The sequence below is a fragment of the Macrobrachium nipponense genome, chromosome 31, assembly GCF_015104395.2.
Source record: "Macrobrachium nipponense isolate FS-2020 chromosome 31, ASM1510439v2, whole genome shotgun sequence".
Classification (NCBI taxonomy): Eukaryota; Metazoa; Arthropoda; class Malacostraca; order Decapoda; family Palaemonidae; genus Macrobrachium; species Macrobrachium nipponense.
This window is the reverse complement of record NC_061093.1, coordinates 67,286,478-67,293,977: the sequence shown is the minus strand read 5'-3', so window position 1 is coordinate 67,293,977 and position 7,500 is coordinate 67,286,478.

The following is a 7,500-nucleotide window of genomic DNA, read 5'->3' as shown; positions in this document are numbered from 1 at the left end:
CATACATATGCCTAGATGTATATGTTATCATATATGTAATAAACATCTACATATATACAAATATATATATATATATATATATATATATATATATATATATATATATATATATATATATATATATATATATATATATATATATATATATATATATATAGATATATATATATATATATATATACTATATATATATATATATATATATATATATATATATATATATATATATATATATATATATATATACATATATATATATATATATATATATATATATATATATATATATATATATATATATATATATATATAATCCGTGTGTGTACGTTTATATACAAACTTTTTTAAGCAATGATGAATGAAATCTGTATAAAATATATACAAATACATTAAGCGACGGGAAGACGAGACAGACTCCATTCTCTATCCGTCAGTGTACCATTTTGTGTCTTTCTGTGTGCAAGTAATACTGATCGAGATGAAAGGTTAACTTTATCCTTGATCTCCGAGGCATCAGTGGCCTCTGGCTTGTTATTGCCTCTTCCGTTTCTTCTTTATTTTTCATAGTTACAAGTTGGATGTGATACTGCTATTGAAATATAAGAAAACTGCATGATAGTTAGGCTTTTAGGCTTATGAACAATTCGTAGATATATATGAAACTGTAATATCTACAATGCCCTTCTTAACTTCTTGAATCCTTTGCCTTTTTTTGGATACACTTGTCTCTACAAAGCCTGAAGATCCAAGTTCAAAGAAATTTTTGAAAAAAATTGTGATGTCTGGTTCCGGGAAACGAACCCAGGTCCCATAATCACAAAGAGGTCACGTTGCCCACCTGACGACGAGAAGAGGGCATTGTGGCTACTTGGCAGTTGCATATGTATCTGGTAAAAAAGTGACCAGTAAATTATATATATATATAGTATATATATATATATATATATAGATATATATATATATATATATATATATATATATATATATATATTACTTTCATGTCTTTTGAATATTTAGATGGCGTGAAAAGTTCAGAGTACACTCCCCAAAGTAATAAGAAATTTCCTTATTTAAAGGGGAAAATATGGAATATGTGAGACCCTTATTATTAACAATAGTGAAAAAATTCCTCAATAATCTAGTCTGTCTTATTTTTTATTTATATTACATATCGTAACATGATAAATATGAAAATATAATGTTTATTCATTAAGCTTTTACGTAAAAGACGAAATTCCCTCTGGTAACATTGAAGAATAAATCAGAAAAGAAAAAAACTTGTTAAATAAACTAATCATAAATGCAAACATCCACTCATTCCTCCCAGAACTTCTGAATAAGGCCAACGATGAACGTCCTGGCTTTTTTAGTGGGCCAGGACGAACCCAATTAGAAACATAACTCGCCTTTAATATGATAATTTCTTTCTGTCACTAAAGCACTTCTTGTCTTGCGCAACTCATCTTCAGCAATGGTGCCAGAGACGGAATGAACTACTATTTCGTTAAAAAAAAAGAAAAAAGGAAAAAAAAGAAAACTATTGACACCCCCCCAAATTAAGTTATTTGCATTTATGTGTGTCTATTAAATAGTGTGATTCCTTACGAACATAAAAACGAAACATGCAAACCACATGCATACATAAATACATAATTTCGTACGTTTGTGTTTTTATAATTTGTGTTTCCAATTATGCATGTACAACCGAACCGCATATGATATTGGTATGTTTGTTATTGGATGAGAAATGATGAATGGAGTGTACAATTTGAACATTGGGAATGATTGAATCGTCTTTTGCATCAACTACAAAACTCTAATGAATTTTAGTTTTTGGCCTGATTTTTTACCTGTAGTATATTTTCAAACAATGTGTAACCGGTAATACGCACAGAAATGCATATACATACATACACACACAAACACACACACACAAAACACACACCACAACCATATATATATATATATATATATATATATATATATCTATATATATATATATATATATATATATATATATCTATGTATGTTTAAACCTCGAAAAATGCCACAATTGTGAGTGTGGTTGAACCTTGAATTGGAAGAATCTCCTTCTCTCTCTCTCTCTCATTTACAGCCTGTAAAAACAAGTAATTTGATGCCTTTAACAACCTGAGAAAATTACGAAGCCAAGTCTCATTGGTCTAAGAAGAACCCCTTCAAGCATTTTTAATTTGAGAAAACGGATAATAGGATGACGACTTTCGCTCTTCTGAGGAAATTAGAACGTGATTAAATATGAAATGAAAATGGAGCGAGCATGCCTTAGCTCTGCTGAAATGTTTCCGCTTTTTTTTATTTTTTGGCTTTCCAGAAAGTAGTAGTAGTAGTAGTAGTAGTAGTAGTAGTAGTAGTAGATTCCCGTCTTTATAATGGAAGGTGGTGTTATTATCGTTCAAGGATTTGTTACCTTTATGGACACAGACTTACAATGAAACAACAGATACAATGAAACAACAGATACAATGAAACAACAGATTCACAGAAGACGAAATCAAAAGGGACGAGAGACGAAACAAAATCTGAGACTTAAAATGTCAGAGTTCCAAGTTCAGAAACGCCGAGGAAAAGAGACTTCCAAACATCGTTACAGGGACAAAACCCTCAGGAATATTATCCCTCCGGAAGAGACAAGGAAGCATCAGCAGTGGATGTCAATAGAATGGGTCCAGAGAGGCTGCAATGCTATCGAAGAGTTCGAAATATTTCAAGTTTGAGTCTTAATTACTCTTCTTAAGCGTAGAATAATTGTTAATTCGTCTCAGTAGTTGTGTGCACAGAAATTTCACAGCCTTTGAATCTATCTGGGTCTCCCCTTCCGATCTTGATTCCTTTGAGGATTTGAGTTTTGGGACTGTCAAGCCTATAGTAGATTCACATCACCCGTGTATCTGGTGTCTAGGTCAGTCCCTTACGACGCTCTTGGTTGGCTGTTGATAAGCCAGTGACAGGGCTGGAAACTCTCAGTCTCTGGAGAGAGTTCACATAGGCAGGACGCATGTTCCTCCTCTCCTGAGGGATGCTTTTGAAAGACGTATCCCTCAGGAGAGGTGGAACATACATACTACCCATGTGAACTCTCCCGAGAGAGACAGTTTCTAGTCCTGTGACTGGCTTATCAACAACCAATCAGGAGCGTCGTAAGGGATTGGGCCTAGTTATCAGATGCACGGGTGAAGTGAATCTACTATAGCACAGAGGCACTTTCGGACGTTCAACAATTGAGAGGCTGAAATTTTGGCACTTGGAATGGTTGAACAGGAATATCTGGAGCAGAGCACAAGGATACTAACCTCACTCTAAATACTGAAAAATGCGCATTGTGAAAGAAAGACTGACAAGTGAGTAGACAATAAATTAATTTTAAAAACTTGGTATATTTTCCTCTTCGCAGGGAAACTCAAATTCACAAAAGCTGAAAAGAGAAATGATAGATACCTCAGATCTTTACTCAGGACTCAACTCATAAATCAGTATTTACATCGCTAGACCTAATCTTTCTCCAATCCGACCCCATTCGTCCGGTGATATCGAAGGCTTTTTCAAAGGATTTGCTCGCTTGATCCCTCCCGTGAGAAATGAACTGGAAATCAAAACCTCGAAAGGGATGCAAATACTCTGCTGCTGTTTTTACAAAACAACAAAGAACTTCTGGAAGCAAAGCAACGAAACTGCCTTTGAAATCATTCACCTTTGAAACGCAAGACACAGTTACATTTTGATTTGATTTCATTTATGTAGATTTTTGCTACTGATTTTTATTGTCTGACCAAATTTATCATTAACATGCTATTCTGTATTCAGAGATTTATCAGGCTGTATTTTCGATTTATCTGGTATTTTCGATAAATCTAAGTATATGAACACAAATGTAATAATTTTTTTTAATTTGAAATATTTCTATTATGTTAATTCAATGTTTTTTTTAAAGAATACACTACCACACTAATGCGAAATAATAATAATAATAATGATAATAATGGCTGCAGGTCCACAATAATATAGCATGTAAGTTTATAGGCCTAAATGGATATCAAAAGCTTTCGAACCTTTTGCTAGGTTCATGTTGACTGAAGATGAACCTAGTACAAGGTTTGAAAGCTTTTAATATGAATTAAAGACCATAAACTCAAAAGCTATATTATTGTGGACCTGCAACCATTGTCATCATTTTCGACACGGAAAACTGTGTACAAATATAATAATAATAATAATAATAATAATAATAATAATAATAATAATAATAATAATAATAATAATAATAATAATAATAATAATAATAATAATAATAATGGAAAAAATGGATAAGTATCAAGACCTGATAATAGAAATAAGAAGGATATGGGATATGCCAGTGGAAATTGTGCCCATAATCATAGGAACACTAGGCACGATCCAAGATTCCTGAAAAAGAATCTGGAAAAACTAGAGTAGTAAGAAGAGTGATGGACTCCTAAGGAGGCAGGATGTAACCCAATACCCCACACTATAAATACCACCCAGTCGAATTGGAGGACTGTGATAAAAAAAAAAAAAAAAAAAAGAATATAATAATAATAATAATAATAATAATAATAATAATAATAATAATAATAATAATAATAATAATAATAAACTTATCACAAATTCCTCCCGCTAATGCAAGAATCAGACTGAACCCAAATACTTGCAAGGCTCTGAGGAGGAAATGCATTTCTCGGTATATTAACAAAGGCATTTACCAAAGGGTTCGCAGGGAATTAATTCCAGGCGGGTCTGGAATGGCGACTCTTCCATTCACCTTCAAAAGGAAATCATTCTTTTTCACCTGAGTAGGAATGAATGAAGGAATTTTTCTTATCACTTGAGAATCGTCATTGTCCTGTTTATAAAGGTGCGCACATGTCTTGGCTTCTCGTTTACCTTCCAGAACGTTTCAGGCCGCGGGAAAGAAGCAGGTTTTCTTTCGAAACGTTTGCTACATTTTGAATTCCGAGAACGTCTCGTTGGATCTGTAAATACGAACAATTCTGTCCTTCGGAATAGCAGCTACGGGCGAAGAGCTTTTCTCGTACTTTGATATTTAGAAAATTAGGAACGCGATATAAACGCGTAATTCTATGCTGTCGGTGTTGCTTAAACGCATGTCACCTAAAAATTACATATTGCTATCAGTTTTCAAAAAAAAAAAAAAAAAAAAAAACAAAAAAAAAAAAAAAAAAAAAAAAAACTGCTCCACAATCCCAACCCATCTCTCTCTGTCTCTCTGTCTCACACACACACACACACACACACACGCACACACACACACACACACACACACACACACACACACACATATATATAATATATATTATATATATATATATATACTATATATATATATATATATATATTATATATATAGGTATTATATGATATATATATATATATTATATATATATATATATATATATATATATATATATATATACTTATTATATATGCATTATATAGATATATATATATATATATATATATAATATAATTATATATATATAGATATATATAGATATATATAAATATATATATATACATATACATATTTGAGAACCAATATATGATTTTATATCATATATATTATATACGATATATATATATATATATATATATATATATATATATAATATATTATATATAGAATATATATATATATATATATATATATATATATATATAGATATATATATTCTATATATAATATATATATATATATATATATATAAATGAGTTTTCTGCAAAGCAGGGACACGGACAAATATTACGCGTAACATCTTACTCCCGCCTACATCAGTAGATTAGCAACAACATTGATATTGTAAAAGGTAAGAGAATGGCTGACAACTCGTTGCTTCTCCTCGAGATTTTTTCCCGAATATAAATGGATCCATTTAACATGATAATGACTATTAATCAAGGAGACACATCCGCGTACGAACTAGAACTTTTGAAAAAGACTACACTTCTGATCAAACGCCTTCGAGCGGTCGAGAATTAAGAGTAGCAAATATGCTTAAACATAAACCCTAATATGAAAGGTTTGCAATGGGGTGAAAGTACATGCCGAGCTATGTCGAAAAATCCCTCATAGGCAGATTGACGGTTACTTGATTTAGAAATATCTCGAAAATACACAGTGGATACCTAACTTCAAATATTTATAAACGCTCCACTAAGTGCAATTGCGATATAATTATTAGAATTTCTTTAATAACTCTTATATAATATATATATATATATATATATATATATATATATATATATATATATATATATATATATATATATATATATATATATATGTATGTATGTATGTATATTTGAACTTTAAGATGGAAAGGGCTCTATTATAGCATCCAAAATTATTATTATTTTATTATTATTATTATTATTATTATTATTATTATTATCTTTGTTATTCAATGAATCTAATTCACAAGAAACTAAATAAAATTATAGATAACTTGTGCTTTTACTTCTGCTAAAAAATGTTTTCGAAACACACTGTCCTATTTGTAAATTTATGGGACAACGAATAGGGTCACCTATACAGTGAAAAAAAAAATAAAAAGAATAAAAAAAATAAATGGCAGAAGAGTGCCGCTGTAAAAATTGTACGGTGTCTGCAACTATCCGACATATCTTTTTTTATTGCAGAATTCCAGACCTAAATATTGTATCAGGTTGAAGGTCGAAGGTGTTTCATATTTTGCGTCACCGATATTGGATTTGGGCATTCCAAGGGCATGCAGTAATTGCACCTGTCACCTGCAGCTCCTACAGGAAGACGGGTGATTCAGAGACGAGAGAAATGGCTCCTTTGGGAATTCCAATTTCCTAGAAGGAGGAAATCATACGATTTCATCTGATTTCTTCTTTTCGGGGTTAAGATGGAGGTATCCATTTCATTTTATTTTTATTTTTTATTTCTTTAAAGGGGAAAGAGGTTAGGAATGGAGGGAGCGAATGTGTAACTGTCTTTTTTGTTGTTATTCACTGTTTGAATATATCGTAAGACACATTTATGATCGGATAAGGAACCGTAATATCCGTCACATCCCTTTGTAGGTTTTTTTGTGAGAATTGTTTTTTTTCTTATTTTAGTGAGGATGAAGAAGGAAAGGCAAATTTGGAACTCATTTTAACAACGATTTTTTTTTATTCTCAAGTGAATGCTGAATAATTTTGCAAGCAACTTTTTTTTTTATTCGTAATCAGGATTACGATAAAAAAAAATTTCTTGCCAGTAAGGTTGTTAGAAGAATGTGGAACGAAAGTACAAATAGTTTTAGGCTTCCACTCATTAAAAGTTCGTAATCCCTTATATTTCTTATTTTTGATGGTAAGGGAGGAAGGAAAAAGAACCATTTACTTAACTTTTGTCTGCTTTCAAGAACGACAATTGACAATTCCCTCATGCAATGTTGTGTTTGACAGCTTCAT